The 24,856-nt window shown below is 41.6% G+C and overlaps 1 pseudogene; it reads left to right on the top strand.

Moving 5' to 3' along the window:
- Positions 1-8,861: 8,861 nt before the first annotated feature.
- On the top strand, positions 8,862-23,731 carry LOC118841550 (annotated as a pseudogene).
- The last annotated feature ends 1,125 nt before the right edge of the window (positions 23,732-24,856 follow it).

Here is a 24,856-nt window from a genome sequence, read left to right as displayed (position 1 = left end):
CTTCCACTTTTTCATTCCTTTGGTTCTGTTTTATAATATCTTGATTTCTTATAAAGTCACTAGCTTCCACTTGCTCCAATCTCATTTTTAAAGTACTATTTTCTTCAGTGGTCTTTTGGACCTCCTTTTCCATTGGGCTAATTCTGCCTTTCAAGGCATTCTTCTCCTCATTGACTTTTTGGAGCTCTTTTGCCATTTGAGTTAATCTATTTTTTAAGGTGTTGTTTTCTTCAGTGTATTTTTCAGTATTTTTTTGGATCTCCTTTAGCAAGTCATTGACTTGTTTTTCACAGTTTTCTTGCATCCTTCTCAATTCTCTTCCCAATTTTTCCTCTACTTCTCTAACTTGCTTTTCCAAATCCTTTTTGAGCTCTTCCATGGGCTGGGACCAGTTCATGTTTTTCTTGGAGGCTTTTGGTGTGGGCTCTATGACTTTGTTGACTTCTTTAGGCTGTATGTTTTGGTCTTCTTTGTCACCAAAGAAAGAATCCAAAGTCTGAGACTGAATCTGGGTGTGTTTTCACTGCCTGGCCATATTCCCAACCAACTAACTTGACCCTTGAGTTTTTCAGTGGGGTATGACTGCTTGTAGACTAAAGAGTTCTATGTTCCACGTTTGGGGGGGATGTGCCAGCTCTGCCACACCAGCACTGCTCCTTCCCCAAGAACCCCCAACCCGGACTGGGCTTAGATCTTCAGCAGGCTGTGCACTCCTGCTCTGATCCGCCACTTAATTCCTCCCACCAGGTGGGCCTGGGGCCGGAAGCAACAACAGCTGTAGCTGCCCCACCTCCGCTGCCCCTGGGGCTGGAAGCTGAACTGCGAACTCCTTCCATTCCCACAGCTTTTCCCACTAACCTTCTCTGCTGTCTTTGGTGTTTGTGGGTTGAGAAGTCTGGTAACTGCTGCAGCTCACTGATTCATGGGCTAGGGCACTTTCTGCCCAGGTTCTGGTCTGGTTGGTCTGCACAGCTCACACTGGGCTCAGCTGGGCTTGGCTCCCCATGGCTCCCCTCTGCTCCCAGCTCCATGTGCGATAGACCTCACCCAGAGACCATCCAGGCTGTCCTGGGCTGGAGCCCTGCTTCCCTCTGCTGTTTTGTGGGTTGTGCCATTCTAGAATTGGTTCAGAGCCATTTTTATAGGTTTTTGGAGGGACTCGGCAGGGAGGTCATGCTAGTCCCTGCTTTCCAGCTGCCGTCTTGGCTCCGCCGTGAACCAAATTCTAAAAATAAATAAATAAATAAATAAATAATTCAATACTCAAAAAAAAGAAAAGAAAAGAAATGAAGGACATGCTTCTTCCCAACAAGCTCATTAGAATCACAATGGTCTTTTGTCAGGGTTTCCAATGCTGCTGTTCTTTCCATTTCCACTGTTGTAGTTGTGGTCATTCTGTATATTATTTTCCTAGTTGCCACTTCATTTTGCATCAGTTTATATATCTTCCCATGCTTCTCTGAGTTATTCATATTCATTGTTTCTTATGGAAGAATAAAGTTCTGTTATATTCGTGTTAAAAAAAAGTAGGCATATGGCTAGAGGAGCTAAATTATATCCAGCTTGATATTCTTGCTATAAATGAAACCAGAAAAAAGGAAACTGTAAAAAAAATTCTTTGGGGAGGCAAAGACAGGAGTTGACAAAGTGGATTTTATAGTACACTCAAAGGCAAGCAGAAACATTATTTCATGGGATGCTTGATCATCATATATTGCAATCATATCTCGATAAATAATGTACTGTAACAATAAGAATTTGCAGAAAGAGCACCATGAAAATAATGATGACGCACACAGCATTAGTCACTGAGGACAAAGAGGTAAAAAGTTCTATGAAGAACTTTATGAGACCTTCTAAATTAAATTATCATACACACTGGTATTTTGTGATTTTACTGCAAAAGTAAAAAGAGATGAAGATGGAGATAGTATGAGATAGAAAGATGCAGATGTAAATAGATGTAGATATGAAAGCATGGAACAGGAGGAAGAGTGAGAAAACCCAAAGACATTATACAGGAGTCCCAGGCTTCTATATCATGAACACTGTTTTTGATAAAAAAATTCATAGATGCCAGACATGGCAAACACTAGCTAATACAACAACAAATGAAATAGATTTTAACAGATAAGAAAAGACTCCTGTTTGATGTGGGAATTGTTCCTGAGTTAGTTGTCTATGTACAGTTAGACCCTCAATTATTGGAGCTAAGATTAGAATTTGACTTTTAAAAAAAGAAGAAAGAGTAGTAGTGAAAAAAATAGGTGGAAGACAATTGAAACAGCCCTGAGCCTATTTAAGCAGTCAATTGATATTAAAATATGGGAAATTGACAACAGAAATGGTATTGACACTAACGACAGTAATTTTATACAGACATTTAAAATCTATACAAATTGAACGTCACAAAGAGGAGACCAAAAGATCTCAGAAATTGCCTTAGCCAGCCATTTGATTTATTTGGCAGAGATGTTGTCAAAAACACCAGACTATAATATAAACTCAACCGTAAAATCTTAGTAGGAGGATAAGGAATGATTACAGATAGCATCCTTTAAAGCATAGAAAAACAGCAGAGGGGAAAACCAGTTTAAAGAAAACAGTAAAATATCCAACTAAAGAACACCCTCACAAGGGTATTTAAGGATGAAAAATGAAGGAATTCTACAGAGTAAAATTGGAAATATTTACAAAAATCATTATGAGAAGGGAAGTAAAATTTAAAAAGTGATTTGATTGGACAAAATTATTTAAAGGTGATCTGTGTTGGAGGTGACACAATTATGAAAGCATTGAGGGAATGATATATAAGGTATCTGAAGGAGGAGAACATACTAAAATTGCATTAAATGTATTGACCTTATTATTAATATGGAAAAAGGCAACCAACACATCAATAACTACAGATCTACATGCCTATTCTCCCATGTATACAAAATCTTTATGAGTCATTTATACATAAATAAAGGGCATTCTCAGTGAGAGTCCTGATAGGAAACAAGGAGGCCTTTACAAGTGACATTCAACAATGGACCACATCTTTGCCAATGTTGGTGATATTAGCATCACACTGTGTTTATTGGTTGTTGACTAAGAAAACGTATTTGATTCAACAAAAGAAAACAGTACATTACAGCTGCCTTCCATCTACATATCAAAATTATTCAAGATTTCTTGAAAATATATTTTTAAAAAACTTGTTCAGGGGGAGCAAGGTGGCACAGTGGATAAAGCACCAGCCCTGGAGTCATGAGGACCTGAGTTCAAATCCAGCCTCAGACACTTACTAGCTGTATGACTCTGGGCAAGTCACTTAACCCCAATTGCCTCAAAAATAAATGAATAAAAGAAAGCCCTGTTTAATACTGCTCTAATGACAAACATCAGGCAAGGCATCAACTAGGGAAATATATGTACATCAAAGGTGCTTCGACTGTGATAGAATAGATCCATCAGAGTCATGCTTATGGTGAGCTCCTCCAGATGGTTTTTTTTTGTGGATAACATTGTGCTAACTCCATCAAACCCCTGGACACTGGAGAAGAGATCCATATTCACTCAAAAGAATTTGGGTGGGCCAAATCTTGATGTTTCAATGTTGACTGTCCAGATCACAACATAAATTTGTATGAAGACCTTATAGAGCTTGTCCATCAGTATGTAAACCTAAGACAGTACAGATGGACAATGAGTTGGGACCAGACTTGTACCCCAGGGAAGGAAGGGCCTTTGGGAAACTGCAGTTCTCCCTTACTGACCTAAAGCTTCCCATGAAAGCAAAGGCACATCTTTTTTAATACTAACATTCTACTGGTGTTGCTATATGACACTAAGACAAGGGCTACGGCTGTCTCCAAGTAATTCAAAGTGAATATCACACAAATGACAACAAAGAGGTTCATAGTGAATGTGTGCAGACTATCACACATAACCAATGAGGAACTCCAAAAAAGAATGGGAATAAAAGGAATCATATAGGGATACAAGGAGGACATGAGCCTGTCATGGGGTGAGAGAAAAGGAGATACACAGGTGGACAGCCAGAGAAACCTACTGACAACGTGACCTTGGAATGTCAGGAGAAAGTGAAAAAGGGATGGTGCATAGAGCATCTGTGAAATACTTATGAGAGGAGATGGAAAAAATAGCCAATGTACCTCACCAGCTCCCGAAAGTTTAATGATCATCTCTCTGTAGGCGACCCCTAGATCTATATATTGTTTATTGCTTATCTGTCTTCTGAGCTCCAATCCTGTTATCACCAACTACCGAACGGACATTTCAAACTGATTATTGTATAGGCACCTCAATATTCCCTAAAACAGAACTCATCTTTTCCCCAGATATATTAGGAAGGCAGAATTTATGATTTCAAAGAGAATCTCATATGTGCCTAAAAGGTCTGGAACCGCAGGATACGAGGAATTCTCTAGGCAGAAGGCAGGAGAACTAAAGCATGTATTTACACTACACAGTAACAAGCCCACAAACCAGTGTCCCCATTTTGATATTTTCATCAAAAGCTTCCAGGTCCAATAAGTCCGCCTCACAAGGGTAACCAGGAGGCCACAGAGAAGTGAGATAGTATAAGGCAAAATCGTATACATGCTTCCCCTCTATGGTAAGAAGATTACCCACTGGCCTTCAGTCCTTACTCAGCACTCCAGTCAGCTCTGCTACCGGCAGTTCAGCTTCAGCTGTAGGCATCTCTGGCTCCAACCGGAAAAGGAAGAGAGGATCTTCAAGCTGTCCTCTCCCCTCTTATAGAGTTTTTGACATCATCAAGGGCCGCCTGAACGACCAGGGCCGATTGGTTCTTGACTTGGCCCCTCCCCCTAGCGTAGACCAGGTTAACACACCTCCCCTCAGCCAGCCCCATGACTCATCACACAGGAAGTTCTCTGATTCCTGGCATGGTCGCTGGGCTTCCTGCCCCGGAAGAGCAAGCCCTAGTGTCCAGGGAAGCTCAATGAGGTAAGCTGAGTCATTCAAAGAAAACAAAGTCCATTCTGGTTACACCAGAGCCCAACACTCCTGAACTTTCTTATTTCCACTGAGGCACCACCATCTTTGTACAGGTTGCATTTCTCCCCTCCTCTCCAGTCACACTGCCACAACCCTAGTTCAGGCCTTCAATACTTCTTACCTGTACTCTTGCAGTAGCATCCTAATTAGACTTGTAGCTTCCAGTCTCTCCTTTCTCCAGTCACCACATCATTCCCAAAATGATTTTCCTGAAGCCAAGGTCTAATCATGCCACTTCCCAACTCAATAAATTCACTAGAATAGGCTTCTTTCCTATGACCCACAGGATCAAATAGAAACTCGTCTGTCTGGCATTTAAAACCCTTCACTCCTTGACTCCAACCTACCTTTCCAAACTTATTATACATTACTCTCTTCACACATCTAGCATTTCAATCACACATACACATACATACACACACACACACACACACACACACACCCTAGTTTCCATTTAACATTTTCATTTCAATTACTTTTCTACCATCGTTTACTCAGAGATACTCTTACAGCAACAACTTTTGTCATACCATACGAATGAAAGGAGGAATCTCTTTAGTTAGCAATGTACCTAGAGGAGACCATAAATCAGGGAGAACTTACTAAGAGCAGATGGACCTCCTGACTGACCAGATCCATACAGGAAAGTAAAGGAGCAAGAAAGGGTCATTAATCCTAATGAAATCACTCTTGACCTTATTAACCTTCCTTATTTCTTCTCTTCATTGCTCGCACAGCATCGTGCCTAACAAATTATTGGTAAGTGGATGAACTTGTAGCTTGTAATCTATCTGTTTACCTACACTTAATCAAAATAGCTCTATTCTCCAGAGGGCTATGTGCAAAGAAAGAATCATTCGGAAATCTTTCAAATTTCCAATTTATTTATACAGTAATGAAATAATTCAGCTAGTCCTATGAAGAAGGTTATATAAACTATGCAAGATAAATTAATTTACAAACATATACTGAAAGGTCATAAAGGCTTTCATAGGACTGTCTGTAAGAATTACAGGTGTGAGAACTAATGTAAGTCACTGAATCTTTCCTAATTCTGCCACCCACCTTCATTGTGGCCTTCATTGGCAGCAGGACTTGAAATTCATTTGGTGATTATTTGCTTCATCTGCCAATGATAAAGGTTCAACTCCCACTCACCCCCAAAGTGTGTGTGTGTGTGTGTGTATGTATGTGTATATATATATATATATATATATATATATATATATACATATATATATATATATATATACATATATACATATATATGTATGTGATGAGAAAGCTAAAGGAGATTCAACAGCTGTATTCTCACTAGGTAAGTAGGAAGGATGACGGGTGCTGTGCTGAATGGTTTAGCCTTTTAGTTCAGTGAGGCTGTTCTTCCATATACAGGAATACCACACCCCCTTTAAGGAATTATATGAAGGAAAAAGAGCCTTGGTTTTAAGAGTTCTATGTGGCTTTCATAATATAGCAGGGTAGAGAACCTTTATTTGAAATGGCATATTTATCGTTGTTTTTATTGTGTGTTCAAGCAAAGATTGGAAGAGTGGAACTGCAGTTCAAAATATAAGAAATGAGTGAAGAACTAATCTATAATAATAAAAATGGAAAGCTTCTGATAAATGAGCCTTCTTTCCTTGAAGGTAAAGGTATTGTAACTTGATTTCAAATTGTATGAATACCTTACACAGAAAACAATACACTTTTGTTATCGCACTGGTTTCTACCTAGATATTTCTCCGTACCCATTATCATTTTGAATCAGTTAGTTTTCTGTGATGTTTAACTTAGGGGTTGGTTTTTTGTGGGAACATGCTTTATAGAAGATGACTGACAAGGCCCTCAAAACTGAGAAGCCCCAAAGACCTTAAACTTGAAGGGGAAAATCCCAAGCACCTTTCATAATCCCAAATCACTGGAAAAGGAGCAGAGCCCCAGGCTAAGGGAGTGCTTGGGATTAAATGTTGCATATCTTGGTGCAGAGAGTGACAGAGAACAGCTAGTTCTGTCAATATATAATCAGAACTTACATACTACTGAAGGCCTAGAGACTATGCTACTAACCCATGTACTTGGATTCTATCTCTTCCCTCCCCGACTTAGATGTGGAGGAAGGGATAATGATGTTGATAATGACACGTAGATAGGTCTTAAGGGTTTGCAAATTGCTTACATATGTCATGATGTTTGATTCTTACAACAATCTCATGAGCCTAGCACTATTCTTGTTTTACAGATGGGGAAATAGAGGCTGAGAGGGACCGACTTCTTAACTTCTTTCCTAGGAGAAATTCAATTCCTTAACTCAGCTTTTTATTTTTTTAACATATAAAATTCAAGCATCTTAGACTCTACAAGAAATCATCTCTGCCAACAAAATTCTGATCTGATTTCCAGAGGGTATGCCTTGGAAAAGAACTGACTGCTTACAAGACTGGGGAGTTGAGTGAAAATAGGCAGTTCTAAGTTGGCCATTCAGCTCTCCTCATGTGCTTCACAGAAGGAAAGTAAAATCTGATTTGTATATGGTCTATGTTAATACGAATCCCTCTGGAAAGGAAATAAACTTCTAAAATGCCAGCTATACTCTAAGTGAAGAGAAAACATGGGGCTACACAGACTCTAGTAGATGCAGGCCTTTTCCCCTTCCAGCTTGCCATCTCACTAATGACTTGACTAGCACTAACCTCCTTACAATCACTATAATTGTTCTCCTAAGCCTTCATTGGTCTACACCATCCAGACACAAGCTCAAAACTGTGGTCCTCCTTCCATACAGGCCTCTAGAAAGTAAGATGCTTTTTCTCAGGATCACTTGCATCTTCAGATGACAAGGAGTTACACTAACATATAAATTCATATTAAATAATTATTTTGCACTGCTATTTCAAGCAAGGTGGAAGAATTCTTGGACTTGGCATGGGAAAAGGTTTCCTTGTACCCTTCTAGATCCATATGAACTTTCCCTGTTTTCTTCCTCTGGCCTCCAAAGAAACACCCTCAGAGCCCAAGTTGCAATATGGTGGCACCTAATACTGATGTGCACATGTATAAATGCAGGCTAAAAGGGCTAGGGAAATATTGGGGAGGAAGCAGGGAGAGGGGGTAAAAGTTCTCCTTGAAACAAGACCCAAAGGATATGGCGACAGCAACTGGTGTTGTATCCTTAGATTTTGGCAGGTTTCTTCTCCACCTCCCTCTTTTTGTCCAGCACCCAAAAGTTTGGACCGTGTTTTTCGCACTTTTGGATAACATGGATAATTTTCTTGCTCTTCACATATGTTAATTTCACTTAGTCCTCAATGATCCTATGTGCCAGACAGTAAAAGTATGTATCCCCCATCTTACAGATGGTTGTTCAGTCATTTTTTCAGTCATGTGAGTTATGTGACCCCATTTGGGGTTTTCTGGGTAAAGATTCTAGAGTGGTTTGCAATTTCTTTCTCCAGCCCATTTTACAGATAAGGGGGCTGAGGGCAACTGGGTTAGGTGACTTGTCCAGGGTCACACAGCTAGTAAGTATCTGATGATGGATTTGAACTTTGGTCTTCTTGAATCCAGGCCTGGTGCTCTATGCACTGTACCACTTAGGAACAAACCACATTGTTAAAATACCTGCCCAACATTACAGCTGTGCCAGAACACAAACTGAAACCCAGGTGTTCTAACTCCTAATCAGGTGCTTTTGCCATTATACTGCATGGCCACGTGTGTTCTTCTGCTAAGGTGAAATTCCCCAGAGTACTTCTATCCAATATAATGTAATGTCTCTTTGAGATTCATGTAATCAGTCCAACGTTCCCTTTAGATTGGACTGAGAAGAAAAAATGGCCGGGTATAGCTTTAGCCATATCACTGCTACTGGCATAAAGGAGTCTTGCATAGACTATATATCCACTATTGGCAAAGAGACTCTCCATCTTGCAGAAACCAGAACAAGCCCATCACAGATGGAGAAGACTGTCTCCGAGATACTTATTGATGCAAAAGAGATTGTGGCTAGGCTCGCTACCAAAGGTAAGTGAACATTGGTTTAACTGGAAGTGACCCTGATGTACTTAGCAGAACCTCTTGAAAGAGGAGATAGTCCTGTTTTAAATTGACAAGTAAGATAGTACCCTCTCTTTAGTTGGTTAAAACTGGAATTTGGATTGGAGAAAGTTTGCCTACTAATTCAAGCAAAACTCCCTCTTGTTGGCCAGGAATGAAGTGACGCTAAAATATCACACTCAAAAACTGTCAAATCTCAGAGCTTTGACCTGGAATTACTTGAGAGCTCTGATTACTTCCATAGTTGGGCCAAAACATCTGCTTTGGTTTTTGGAAACCAAAGTCTTTTTGCCCAACCCCAAGGTGATGCAGCCTAGGAGCCCTATTGTCTGGGAATATAGGAGAAACAATCTCTAAGTACTAGACCTAGGTGATATAAAGGTTATAATAAAATAAAATAGCAATATGCTGGCAAAATGAATGGAATGTTCTTCCCAGCAAGATGACTATGCTCTACAGACAAAGTTCTAGTCTTACCATGAGCATATCACCTGGGGCTTTATGACCTTTAATTATGTTTGGAGTCAGCCTAAGGCTAGTTGTAGAATAAATCATAGTATTTGGATGTGGAAGGGGCTGTAGAGATCATCTCATCTAGCCCCTCCCTTTTGCAAATAAATTACCCCAGTCCAGAGAAAGGGAAGGTACTCGTCCAGGGTCACACAGGCAGTAAGTAGAGCAGGATTTGAACCCAATCCCTCTTACTCCAAATTCAATGCCCTTTCTGTTATGGCATGCTACTTCAGAATACCTATTTGTATTTGTACCAATCAGTAGAAAGCAGGGAACAGATACCTTAAAGAAAAGCATTGAGTTGAGATCCTGAATATGGAATTACTGCTGTAAATCACCTAACCGCATTAGAATTGTTAAACATCTTAATGGTAAAGATTTTAGAGTAATCAGCCTCTGAATTCAATGTAGTCATTTTCTGTGAAATAGAAACTTCCCTTGCACTGGCCATTTCTTTTTAAGGCAGAAGGAAAAAGTACAAGTGGTGGTTTAATTTCTCCTGGCCCAAAGACTTGTCACCACTGGTACGAGTTTATCTTACTGGAGGGTATGCCAATCAACACCTTCTAGCTTTTAACTAATAATGCTTTCATTTTCAGCTTCAAGTGAGCCTATCACCCAAGAGAGAATGAGCATACCACAAGCACCACAGGAGGTAATTTTGACTAACAGTCTGAGCTAATTCTGATTCCACTGTGAAAATAATCCAGTCCTGGGTTCAATATCTCAAATATATCTTAGTTTAGAGCATCGTATTAGAACTTATATTGAATTTAGTTCATTATAAGAAAGAAGTAAATAGCCTACGTGTGTTGAACAAATTCCACGGTGACCTTTTACAGCCTTTGCAGAGCACATAGCCCTTCTCAAATTTGAAACCATTTCCTTTAAATTCGAGGCTGAATTCAAGACCTTGTAATCATAGATAACCGTGGCAGACTGAAGAAGGGCTCTATACAAATTCCTTTTTTTAGTGAATATTTGAAGGGGAATTGACTTGAATATATTAGTGGTATCTACACTAATCAAGGGCAGAAAACCAAAGAGAACAGATAACAGAAGCAATGGTTACAATCATCAAAAAAATAGAGATAACCTAGTAGAACCCAAAAATCTAGTTTGGTTGAAACCTAATATTTACTAGTACATGTTTGGGGATATTAAAAAGCTGAAAAGGCTAGTACCATAACATGAGCCTAAGGCATTATAAATTTGTTTTTCTTTCTAGATACCACCTTCATCTAAAGAGATCATACCTGACGAAGCTCAACCATCAAAAGAAATTGATTCATTAATGAATGCCAGTAGTGGTTACTCGAGCAAGGACAATGCCATGATCATCAGTAGTGTGAGCACAAGGTCTGTGTCTGATGAAGAGAAAATCTTGTCTGAAATCCAAGAATGTTAGGGGTCCCTGACCAACAAGGACCCCAATTTCAGTACGCAATGATGAGGTGGGGGTCAGGGAAGATGCAACTCCAATTTATTGGTAGACATTATCCATTTTTATAGGGTTTTTCACTACAAAAGCAGAAGCAGGAGTTCAAGGGGTAAGGGGATGACAGCATGGGAAGACCGATATCAGGTGGGAAGAATATGGATTGTTGTAAACTATGATTCCTACAAGCGTATGGGAAAAACTAGGGCTGTAGTAAGGTAGTTTCCATGGGAGTATGGAACAAAGGGGGGTGCTGTATCTACGGAGGCATGGGAAGGCTCAAGCATGTAGCCAGCTGATATCAGAGCTGTATGAGCTATGTGAGGCACGGGGATGGATGCCCTTGTAAAGTATCAAAGATGTCCCAGTAAGTAAAGTATCAAAGCAGTGTTGTGTTAGGCACTGGTTCAAGAGCATTAGGTAGTGGTCAACTGGGTTCCTCTTTCTGGGCTTGTGAGTCCCTTGCAGATGGACTCTGCCTGCATGAGAAAGGATGGCTATGAGAGCAGGAGGGGGGCTGTTAGGGGGGCTGTTAGGGACGGAAGTCCTTCCTCCGGGCGCCTACCGTTTCAACTCCTACTAAGCCTGTCTGGTTATCACAGGAAACAGGCCAAGCGCTAGGGTCCGAGCAGCCTCGGGGTTGGAACCAACTCCCTATACAAGAGGAGAAACAAACACTAGAAGAATTCAAAACGACTATGGACAAATACTTCCCACTCTCACCAAATGAGGTTTCAGTGACTATCGAGCTACACACAATTCCTCTGGTCTTCTCCCTTATTCAATTCTTCATTGGAATGTAAAACAGTCTGGCTAATTTCTGATTAGACTGTTTCATGATGTGCCCTATGACTTAGTCATCTAGCTTCATTTATATGTAAAGTTGCTACGAATCACTTGCATGTAAGTTTATTTTTAAGAGTACAGCAGTCTTATGGCTGTTACATATTCAGCTCTGAATAAGAATCTGATGCTGTTTTATGATTCTCGTGCCTGATGCCTTGGTTTAAGGAAAACGGGATGTCCTGATGGATTTGGTCACATGGCATAGTTTAGCTTTCCTCACAACAGAAGCAAAGGGAATATCCTATGGATTGTCAAGGTCTCTAAGATTGGCTCACTATTGGTCTTTAGCCCCTCTTAATTGAAATGCCTCCCTCTGTTAATTATACCCTATTTACCCTGCATATAGCTTGCTTTGCATATATTTGTTTGCATGTTGCCTCCCCCATTAGACTGAGGGCTGGGACAGTCTTGCTGCCTCTTGTACTCCCAGCCTTTGGCACGTTGCCTGGCATATAATAGGTGCTTAGTAAATGTTAACTTAGTATGTTCAAGTAGAATTATTAATGCTTTTTTAAACATTCAAAATCGCTACTATCCAAGAAGCTTCAGAGGAAGATGGAGGTTATTTTGGAGACGTGTCTTCAAAAGGCACAGCCTACTTCACATCACTAGGTTCTCTGCCAAGCCACCTCCAGCCCCAGGCATATAAGCAGGCATTGGAAAATATCAGAGGTGCCAGGAACAACATCAGAAAACTCATGTACCATCTCTATGAAGCAATTGAATGGGTAAGGTTTTCTATGCTCTAAGCTACTTCTAACACCAACCAGTTCCTTTCTAAGACCATTTTTAAAGAATCTAAGTTGGAAGGAACCTCAGGCCACTTAGCATAAAAAGTCATATAGAGCCATCTAGTCCCTTGTTATTTGACAAGCACTCACCCAACTTGTGTTTAATGACCTAGTAAAGAAGAACCCAGTCATTATTTCTTTTTTTTAATTTAATTTAATTTATTTATTTAACATATTTAGTTTTCAGCATTGGTTTTCACAAGAGTTTGAATTACAAATTTTCTCCCCTTTTCTACCCTCCCCCCCCCACTCCAAGATGGTGTATATTCTGGTTGCCCTGTTCCCCAGTCAGCATTCCCTTCTGTCACCCCACTCCCCTCTCATCCCCTTTTCCCTTCCCCTCTTGTAGGGCAAGCTAAATTTCTACTCCGATTGCCTGTGTATCTTATCTTCCAGTTGCATGCAAAAAACTTATTTTTTTTTTGTTTTTGAAAGTCTGTTTTTAAAAACTTTGAGTTCCAAATTCTCCCCCCTCCTCCCTTCCCACCCACCCTCCCCAAGAAGTCAAGCAATTCAACATAGGCCACATGTGTATCATTATGTATAACCCTTCCACAATACTCAGGTTGTGAAAGACTAACTATATTTTGCTCCTTCCCAACCCATCCCCCTTTATTGAATTTTCTCCCATGACCCTGTCCCCTTTTGAAAGTGTTTGTTTTTGATTACCTCCACCCCCATCTGCCCTCCCCTCCATCATCTCCCCCCTTTTTTTAATCTTCTTCCCTCTTCTTTCCTGTGGAGTAAGATACCCAATAGGGTATGTATGGTATTCTCTCCTCAGGCCCAATCTGATGAGAGCAAGATTCACTCATTCCCCCCTCACGTGTCCTCTCCCCTCCTCCCACAGAACTGCTTCCTCTTGCCACCTTTATGCAAGATAATCCACCCCATTCTGTCTCTCCCTGTCTCCCTCCCTCAATATGTTCCTCTCTCATCCCTTAATTTGATTTTATTTCTTTTAGATATCTTCCCTTCATCTTCAACTCACCCTGTGTCTGCTCTCTCTCTCTCTCTGTATATATATATATATATACACACACACATAGATATATACATACATACATACACATTCACTTATATATATAGATAAACATATATACATATATGCATATTCCCTTCAGCTAACCTAATACTGAGGTCTCATGAATCATACACATCATCTTTCCATGTAGGAATGTAAACAAAACAGTTCAACTTTAGTAAGTCCCTTTCAATTTCCGTTTCTTGATTACCTGTTCATGCTTCTCTTGACTCTTGTGTTTGAAAGTCAAATTTTCTATTCAGTTCTGGTCTTTTCACTGAGAAAGCTTGAAAGTCCTCTCTTTTATTGAAAATCCATATTTTGCCTTGGAACATGATACTCAGTTTTGCTGGGTAGGTGATTCTAGGTTTTAATCCTAGCTCCATTGACCTCCGGAATATCGCATTCCAAGCCCTTCGATCTCTTAATGTAGAAGCTGCCAGATCTTAGGTTATTCTGATTGGGTTTCCACAATACTCAAATTGTTTCTTTCTGGGGGCTTTCAGTATTTTCTCCTTGATCTGGGAGCTCTGGAATTTGGTGACAATATTCCTAGGAGATTTCTTTTTGGGATCTATTTGAGGAGGCGATCGATGGATTCTTTCAATTTCTATTTTGCCCTGTGGCTCTAGAATATCAGGGCAGTTCTCCTTGATAATTTCTTGAAAGATGATATCTAGGCTCTTTTTTTGATCATGGCTTTCAGGTAGACCAATAATTTTTAAATGATCTCTCCTGGATCTATTTTCCAGGTCAGTGGTTTTTCCAAGGAGATATTTCACATAGTCTTCCATTTTTTCATTCCTTTGGTTCCATTTTATAATATCTTGATTTCTTATAAAGTCACTAGCTTCCACTTGCTCCAATCTCATTTTGAAAGTACTATTTTCTTCAGTGGTCTTTTGGACCTCCTTTTCCATTGGGCTAATTCTGCCTTTCAAGGCATTCTTCTCCTCATTGGCTTTTTGGAGCTCTTTTGCCATTTGAGTTAGTCTATTTTGTAAGGTGTTGTTTTCTTCAGTGTATTTTTCAGTATTTTTTTGGGTCTCCTTTAGCAAGTCATTGACTTGTTTTTCATGGTTTTCTCGCATCCTTCTCATTTCTCTTCCCAATTTTTCCTCTACTTCTCTAACTTGCTTTTCCAAATGCTTTTTGAGCTCTTCCATGGGCTGGGACCAGTTCATGTTTTTCTTGGAGGCTTTTGGTGTAGGCTCTATGACTTTGTTGACTTCTTTAGGCTGTATGTTTTGGTCTTCTTTGTCACCAAAGAAAGAATCCAAAGTCTGAGACTGAATCTGGGTGTGTTTTCACTGCCTGGCCATATTCCCAACCAACTAACTTGACCCTTGAGTTTTTCAGTGGGGTATGACTGCTTGTAGACTAAAGAGTTCTATGTTCCACGTTTGGGGGGGATGTGCCAGCTCTGCCACACCAGCACTGCTCCTTCCCCAAGAACCCCCAACCCGGACTGGGCTTAGATCTTCAGCAGGCTGTGCACTCCTGCTCTGATCCGCCACTTAATTCCTCCCACCAGGTGGGCCTGGGGCCGGAAGCAACAACAGCTGTAGCTGTCCCACCTCCGCTGCCCCCCGGGGCTGGAAGCCGAACTGTAAACTCCTTCCACTCCCGCAGCTTTTCCCACTAACCATCTCTGCTGTCTTTGGTGTTTGTGGGTTGAGAAGTCTGGTAACTGCTGCAGCTCACTGATTCATGGGCTAGGGCACTTTCTCCCCAGCTTCTGGTCTGGTTGGTCCATGAAGATCCCCCTGGGCTCGGGTGGGCTCGGCTCCCCACAGCTCCCCTCTGCTCCCAGCTCCGTGTGGGATAGACCTCACCCAGAGACCATCCAGGCTGTCCTGGGCTGGAACCCTGCTTCCCTCTGCTGTTTTGTGGGTTCTGCAGTTCTAGAATTGGTTCAGAGCCATTTTTTATAGGTTTATGGAGGGACTCGGCAGGGAGGTCACGCTAGTCCCTGCTTTCCAGCTGCCATCTTGGCTCCGCCCCCCCCGTCATTATTTCTTAAGGCAGCCCATTATAATTTGGTAAGTTGCCCCCACTCACTCCCTGCACAATTTCTTTATGTATAATCTAAGTCTACCTCCCCCACCCCCATTCTTCCTACTAGGAGCAGTAGATAAACAAACAAACCAAAAAACCCCCTAACCTCCAGTCCATGTTAGCTCATTCAAGGACTTTAAGGTCTTCCCTTCTCTTGACTAATCATTGTCTATTCATCTGACATGGTCTTAAGGCCTGTCAGCATTCCTAATGTTCTTTTGATCTCTATTCCTACAATGTTGTTCTTAAAGTATAATGCCCAGAATGATCATATTAGAATGATTTGATTCTGGCCAGGGCTTAAACCCTATGTTGGGGACATTGCCTCTCAATACTGCCCAAGATTGTACAAGGGGGTACAAACTTTGATGGATACTGACCTTATTTGTTATGCTGCACTGCCAGGTCTTTACCCACCTAGCAAGATAGACCAGGAGGTGCTGGGGTGGTGGTATGTGTGGGTGATTGGGGGCGATGGTAAAGTGGTAGAAGCAATCTTCTAGATTCCACTTAAGCCATGCTAGCCTTTCCATTGCGGCAATTATCTTTTTATGGCATGTATAAGAGGATGGTCTCCAACTATAGGGAAGGAATTATAAATTGCTGACTCCGCAGTAAATGCAGCATGCCTCAGTTCTGAAGAACACTGTTACAAGGCAGACCTACATTTTCAAGCTTTCCAAATGCTTTGTTCCACCAGACTTATCAAAGAAAGCAAGATTCTGAGGATGGGCAGAATTGCCATAAGGCCCTATTTGAGCTGTGGATCAAGTGGAGTAGGAGCCAGTTCAAAAATGTCGATGGCAATACAAAGGTATCAGACTTACAGGCACATGGAAAACTAATGTCAAATTGATATCTCTTTGTAGATCAGATGGGTAACCTCAAGAACATTTGTTTAGTGTTGCTCCTATGTATTGCAAGTGCCCAATTGCCTCAAGCTTGAAGGAGCATTCAACTAGGAAGACTTTACTATGTAAATATTGGAAGATGGTGAGAACTTACAATTGGGGGATCCAGAAAGGTCTACCATAGGAGAATAATACAAGAACAAAACCTTAAAGTCAAGCAGGGACTCTCATGAGATAGAGATGAAAATATGTTCTAGACATGTAGGTGGTCTATCTTATTTGAAGGTAGGAACCTCACGTTTGGGGGAACAGCAAGTAGGTAGCTTGGCTGAAACTGAACCTATAACAGGAGAGAGGGAAAGTGAAAATAAACCTAGAAAGGTAAATAGAAAATGGATTGTAAAAAATCACAGAGGCAACAGGAAACCGTGGAAAGTTCTCAGGTAAGGATATGACAGGCTTCTGCTTTAGAAAGATTGCTTTGGTGCCTTGTAGCAACTAATCAGAGAAATAGACGAGGGGCCAGGAATCTAGATGAGAGGCTAGCATGATAGTCTGGGTAAGGCAACAAGGGTCTGAACCAGGGTGGGGGCCATATAAGTAGAAAGAAGGGAACAGATGGAAGATATGGAATCAATAAGACTCTACAACTGGATATAGGACTGGGGGGGTGGGGAGAATGAGGAAGTTGGAACAATGACAAGGCTGAAAATTGAGGGTAACTAGAAGAATGGTGTTGGCCAATATGTAAGACCTGAAGCCAATGTATATTTTAACAGAGATCACAAGAATAGATTAAGATGGATTGGTAGACAATATGGCATGTTCCTAACATAATATTAAACATGTCAAAAGCTGGAATCTTCAGGAAGTCTTGGATTACAGAACCTTTGGAAATGATACTCTATGAAACTCAAGACCCTTAAGGCAGCTATATAGACCATAGGTCTGACTTACTATAGGGGTAACTATGTCCAACAAATCACAGGAGATTGAAAAGAAAATGGCACCATGCTTTAGGGTTCAAGGTAAACTCATGATTCTGATACCTCAACACTGCTAATGGCACTTTAGTTACCAATTACTTATGCATTAACTACCCTAGCTGACTTTGAAACTTTCTGGATCCCTCAGAGGCTCTAGTGAATCTTCTATCTGAAGTATCAATAGACAATAGTATATCTTTGTAGGCATACCTATGACTTCCTTGAGGGTAGCTACTCATGGCTTGTGTAGCCTTCATAAGTACTAAATGTAGTATGTGAAAATAAAATGGCAAAAAATAAAGTAAGTTTTAAGATTATTTGAGGAAGATTTCATGGAGAATAGGGACTTCTGCTAGACCTAAAAAAAAAAAAAAAGGTAAATTTAGGAAGGGGGAAAGAAAAGATAATCCTTGGCATAGTGATTTGAAAGGCACTGAGATCTTTCGGTATCATCCAGGCAGCCAGATGATGACTTTATCAATATGATGGGAGCTATTGTGGAACTTGGGGGGAGGGGTTGTCAGGGAGCTGCCTTTTACAATGTGCGTCTAGAAGAAGATTCTCTTGCCTTCTTGCTTTTTTGGGGATGGGACGGAAAAACTAGAGAGAATGTCAGGTTGGGAATAAAGGAAAGTATTCTAGGGATAAGATTTTCAAGACTCTTAGAAAACTTGTCAGCTGTTTGGTTTTTTTTTTGTATACTGTTCTATTGTGTTGGCAACCAAAAATGGGCTCCTTAGCACTTAGTCAACAATTGCCCTTGACTAGTTTGGCTTTTTCACCTGAACTGAATGCTGTTTGTATGTTGGACTGGAGTAAGCTTGTTGGCCCCTTCACCTTGCTTCCCTTGCTTAAGCTGATGGAAAGAACCTGTGCTTTCCCGGTCAACCCCTTCACCTTGCTTAAGCTGATCGAAAGAACCTGTGCTTTCCTGGTCAACCCCTTCACCTTGCTTAAGCAGATTGAAAGAACCTGTGCTTTCCTCGGCGTACCTTACACCCCCGCAGAAGCTGGATGGTTAAAAACAGCTTCCGTTGGAGCCAGAGGCTGCTATAGCTACAGCCACAGCCGAAGCTGAAGCAGGAGCTGCCAGTAGCAGAGCTGACCTATGGGAGGAAGCTGAACAAGGACTTGAAGCCAGTGGGTAATCTTTTTACCATAGAGGGGGAAGCATGATTTTGTTTTACACCATCATGCTTCTCTGTAGCCTCCTGGTTACTCTTGTAAGGAGTACTTATTGGGCCTGGAAGCTTTTGGTCAATACGTCAAAATGGGGATGCTGGTTCATGGGTTGGTTACTGTGGAGCCTAAATATATGCTTTGATTCTTCTGCCTCCTACTTTGAGAGTTTCTTATATCCGGCAGTTCCGAACCTTTCAGACATATATATGATCCTCTTTGAGATTATAAACTCTGCCCTCCTAATACATCTATACAGAAGCTGTATCTAGGTGACCACTCCTTAATATGCAGGATAAATAGCTATGAAATTAACCTTAGTCTGGTGTAGCTTGGTGACAAGGCCATGCAAATGGGGACTCTAGAAGGCCAGGGTATCTGAATGAAGCAGAGATTAGAGTAAGACTGAGACAAGTAATCCTACTTGGAGAGGGGGAAGGTCAGCTGGAGGTCCAGAGATGACAAGCAACAAGTAACTAGACAGGAAGCAGTGGACTTCAAAAGACAAATTGCTTGCTGAGTTGCAGTGGCTGTAGCAGAAAAAGAGCAAAGGAGTGGTATCCCAGTTGTCCCTGAACCCTGATGTTTGAGAGGAGGAACAGTCAGCCTTGGAGAAGGTACCAAGGTATGTAGTTTCAGGAAAAAGCTAGATTTCATAAAAACCAAAACATGTTGAAGGAATAGAAGGAAAAGACCTAGAATCAAAAGGTTGTAGATATAGAGCTGAAAGGAATCTTGGAGGTATCCCTTTCACTTAGGAAAGGAAGAGACAAGGGCCTCAGGAAGGTTTAACTTTCCAAGCTCCAAGTGGAGGCAGGATTCAAACTTGGATTTTGTGACTCCCAGTTGTGATCTTGCTCCAAAACTACAAAAAAAAAGCCCCTCAGGAGGAACAGAGGAAGACAGGGACAGAGAAGGCTTAGGATTGAGTTTATTAGGGATTATGAAGTATTCCAGATCTAAATCATCTTGGCTGCTGCTGCACAAGCACAAGTTCCCCAGGCCAGGTGGATCTTATGAGAGAGGCAGGAAGAAAAAGCCTCAAGAGAAGGACCTGACCTCCACAGGACCCTCAGACACAGCCCAAAGCAGATGGGCAAGACAGCAAACAAGTAGCTGGGGCTAGGAGGGGGGCGAAGTAGGATGTCAACACCTGGGGCCCAGCACTCAGCACATCATGCTAGTTCTAGCTGTGGACCAGAACAGTACAGTAAGATTCCTTGGGCAGCTAGGTGGCATGGTGCATAGAGCACTGGCCCTGAAGTCAGGAAGACCTGAGCTCAAATTGATTCTCAGACGCTAGCTGTGACCCCAGTCAAGATCAATTGTTTCCACCCCCAAAAAATGACCTGACCTTGCTGTAAAGGGAAGAATATAATAGGAAAATCATCTGGGGGTACAGGATGTTGAAATAGTCTAGCTGACAAAGAACTGAAACAAGATAGTGTAGACAATAGAGAGATTCTGTCAATTGATTGTGGCAACTGATTTTTCCTTTTCCTGTAGTTTTTCCCCATAATCCACAGATGACTTTTGAACTTGAGTGACTAGCAGGAAAGGTAGCCTAAAGAAGTTTTTGTAATTGGCAAAAACTTTAGAATTCATCCTGAGGTACAAAGCATCTTCCCCATAATCCCATAGGGAGTAAATAGAACAGGGATTTAAATGGAATCTACCAATGCCCAGTCCAGGGATTTTTTTTAAAAAATGTGTTAACTATTTCCCATTGCCTACTGGATATCTAAGTACGTATGTATGTATATGTGTACGTATGTGTATCTGTGTATATAGATTTATAACTTCAAATCTACACAAAAGCAATTAAAGAGGTGACAGACAGCTAAAGACATTGTTAAGCCTTTTTTCAGAAATCTAGAATTTGTGCTAGAATGGGCAGGAGCTGCATACTCACTAAGCTCTTTTATTCCTCCCTTTTTCTTGTAGCTTCTGGAAATCTGAACTCTGGGCATGTCCCACAGCATTGCCCTGAAATTACAGTCAGCCTTCATGGACCTCAGGCCTAAAGTCCAAGGTCTCCCCAGCAGCCTGAAAGACAAACTCCAATAGGCTTGTTATGACATGAAGGAGCTTCATACCACCTTTTTCCTAAATAATGGGTTTGAAGATCTAGACAAGCATCATCTGAACCAGAGCCAGTTTAAGCTGACCCAAGCCCAGGAAAGTATAGAACAATTGTTTTGTTTCTTAGAAGGTAGTTCTCCTTCTGATTAGATGGCAGGACCACTTTGGCCCATTGAAAAGCCCTTCCCAAAGGTAATAGCACTCCCTAAAGAAAAAACAACTTGAATTGTGATACAGAATCAGGCTGACATTTTTCAGATTCCTGGCAAATAGTCTTCTGCTAATTTAGAGTTAATAACTGTACTCTGCACACATTTCAGATTAAATAAATTTGCATTTAAAATTAATTTATTTAGCATTTGTGAGTTATTTAAATGAGAAATAAGAGAAAGCAAAATATGCACCTAGGGGATAGAGTGCAAGGCCTGGAGGTAGAAAGACTCACTTTCAAATATGACCTTAGTCAATAGCTGTGTGACCCTGGGTAGGTCATTTAACCCCTATTTGCCTCAGTTTCTGTTATGGGCTCCTGAAGCGTTGCAACTATACTTGGGGTTCCCCCCAAGCCCCAGGCCTTTGCCTTGGCAAAGGACCTGATCTCGCGGACAATGTATGGGGCGAGAGCCAAAAGATGGTGAATGACTTCGAATTTTATTTCAGCAAGCAGCACCTTTATATCTTTAGTGATGCAGGTACATTCTTTGGTTACATGGGTGAAGGACAGGTAAAAATCAATACACCTGGAAACTAGGACTGCCCTGACTCCGCCTACTCCCCTCCCCTTCTCTTCCCGAGATAACCCGAAGCTCCCTTCGGTCAGGCAGTCCAGGCAAAGAACAGGAAGTTCCATGTGCTCTGGCAAGCCCAGACAGAGGGCCGGAAGTTCCATGTGGTCAAGCAGGTCCGGGCAAAGACCTGGAATTGCCAGGGAGGCAACAAAGGTGAGACCCCTCCTCCTGGCTCCACCCACATCCCAAAGCCCCAGTCTATCTCAGCAGGCCCCTCGGCCTGGAGGTCCGAGGAGGACAGGGCTCAGCTCTAACTCGGCCCCTAACAAGTTTCCTCATCTATAAAATAAGGATAATAGAGCCTACCTCCCAGGGTTGGAGAGAGGATCAAAAGATCGAATAATTGTGAAATATTAAGCAAAGTGCCTAGAACATAGTGTGATTTTCACCACCCCCCCCCCCCACCAATCCATTGAGGGCTTAGTCAAGGCCACGAAGTTTCTTTGATTTCTCTGCTACTATTCCCCCTTCCTTAAAGGGGGAGGAGCAGCAGGATGGAGAAAATCCAAATCCGTTGGTGCAAAGTGACCTGTTTCTTTGGAGATAATGAGATTCGTTCTGGAGGGTTTTAGAAGGGATTAGTCCTATGTGCCTTCCTTTCTCAGCAGAGCTAGAAAGCTTAAACTACAGATTCTGAATGACTCATAAAATGCTCTCAGCCCCTAGGTGACAGATTGATTGCCAAATTAAGGGGATGATCTCCAGCCAGTGAACTTCATATAATCAACTATCAAAAAGCTCCCCCTACTCCATAACAGAATAACACACCAACTCGGGACCCAATTAAAATTATTCCTGTCTAGTAACATTTTTTAAAAAGCAAAAATGTAAAATGGCAGACACTTAACTGTGCTACTCATCAGGAAGCAACAAAACAGAAGAGAGAATGAACATAATTCCTCATTGTTCCAGAAGTTTCTCTCACTATCCAAAACTGAGCAGCATCACATGCTCTAGGGCTTAAACCTGCCTCTTGAGCTGGTCCCTTTCCTCTCTCATTCATCCCTTTTCCCATTCCTAAGAGATTTAAAAACTGTCACTAAAGTAGAAAACTAAGTCCATATTCCAGAATCTTTTAACCTCTTCTCAGGCAAGAAAACAAATAAAACTCCCAGGATCTTTAGTAACTTAGGCCACCTCACAAGGCACCCAGCAGCAAAGGCAATATTACTATGAAGGGCAGAGTCAGCAATTATGTGTTTTTTGAATCTGTTCTGGGCAAGCTGGCCTGCACATGTGGTACGGTGTAAAGAATTATTGACTTGGTTCCTCCCCACTCCCCCACATTGCTTCCTGCTGCTTCCAGGTGATAAAGGTCCCAGTTCCCCCACCGCATGGGCTCTACGAAGGTGGGATACCTTCCCTCTCCCCTCTTTTGTCCCAGCTCCAACAAATGAGCTTGGAGTTTCTTCTGGGTTTCTCCATCTCTGTTTCAGGGGCTGGTGGTAAACCCACACTAAACATGATCCATGATGGCAACCTTGGAGCCAGGATTGCAGGTGGGATGGAGTATGTTCTAAATTGTTGTGAGAACTCCACGGAGTGAGGCCCGAAATGAGAAGCAAACTTTCTTTGCCTGCCTTTGCTCTATCTTGCTTGTTGTTTTGAAAAAGGTCCTTTAAGGCTAAGCAGGGCGAGATATTTGGTAAATTCTATAAAATATTACCCTAGAACAAGGATGGGAGATCCCTCCTTTGGTTTCATAACCAAAAGTGGTTGTACCTTTACATATAACCAGGTTGGGATAATTTCTTTCCTGACCACTATCTCCTGTGCTTCCAAAGGGTAAAGATCACAGTTCACTTATAGCATGAGCCCCATACCATCCTGAGCCCTCTCTATTATCCTAGCTCCAAGAAATGGGTCTAGGATTTCTGTTCTGTGTTGTCCTTCTTAGTTTCAGGGGTCAGGGGTGATCTCCCTCTGAACCTGGGTGTTCAAGTCATGGCAACCCTGAAGCCAAGACTGCAGGTGGGATGGTGCAACCAGCTAGCTCAGCAGGAAAACTCTGAAAAGCCAGGGCGCCAGGACTTGGTCCCTGGGAGGTTTAGAACTAGAATTTTGGACTATGCTATACAGGAACTGAGCTAAACTGTGAACCTAACCACCTCCCTGCCCCTTTATACCCCACTCCCGTTAATTGAAGTGGTAAAAGGTATGAGGAGTCTACACCTTACAAGCTTTTGAGGGGGAGTAGTGGCTCTCTACTTGATATTAAACCTTTGAAGCACATAACTTTGAAAACGTTTATTTTAATTAGAAGACTTGAAATCAAGACTTTGGGTCTAGTTCTAGGTCTGTCACTTATTAGTTTGTGTGACTGGCAAGTCATTTACTTAATCTCTCAATCCATAAAAGGCAAGGAGAGTGGACTAGATGATCTATAATGAATCTTCCAGCTCTAACACAGTAATGTTGCAGTATTTCCATGCTCTGGTAAAAGGGGATAGATAGGATTAGTTGGATACAGCCAAGGGAAGCAAGCTTCTAATGACCAGACGGACATTCAGTTTCCATGACAGTTTAAGACCCCAAAGGAAGTAAGCTACTAAGGACCAGAAACTCAGTCTCCATGACAGTCTAAGACCCCAAAGGAAGCAAGCTTCTAAGGACCAGATGCTCTATAGTGGAAGACCAGGCAGCATGATTTGGAAGCCTATAGTTTTTCTCAGTTGTGGGGCAAGGATTGCATTTCTTCAGGATCTAAATTGGGGATTCTAAAATAGAGACATCTGAACTTCTTATAAGCTAAAAGCCAGCAATGCTTATTTGTAGGGTGAGAGGGGTGCTCTTCCTTCCCCACTGGGAAAACAGGTTCTAGAAGGAAAAAGGCTTAATGGTCTTACCAAAGTGAACCTGCCAGCTAGAAGAGGAAGGGAATGAGCATTTATATAACACATCCTCTGTGCTAGGCACTGTAGGAGCAGGCCAAGAATCCAGTCCAGACAGGATTCTCCTTTGGAAGTTCAGAACTAGAACTGGAACAAATAAGGGAAATTAAAAGTGAGGCATAATTACCCATGTTTTTTATTCATAGCACCATTTGTTATATTTCCTTTCTTCTTTATTTTAATACACATATAGATTATCCTGTAGTGGTTACCTCTCGGATGCTTAAAATTTTTCTGTGCTGCTATCAGGGGACAAGGAAAGGCAGGAGGGAAAATAATGCTGGGGCTGTCCCACAGAATAAGCTGGGTGATGGGAACTCAGGCT

Source organism: Trichosurus vulpecula, chromosome 1, assembly GCF_011100635.1.
Source record: "Trichosurus vulpecula isolate mTriVul1 chromosome 1, mTriVul1.pri, whole genome shotgun sequence".
Taxonomy (NCBI): Eukaryota; Metazoa; Chordata; class Mammalia; order Diprotodontia; family Phalangeridae; genus Trichosurus; species Trichosurus vulpecula.
The sequence above is the reverse complement of the archived record's forward strand: the minus strand, read 5'-3'. Positions and strand labels throughout refer to the sequence as shown.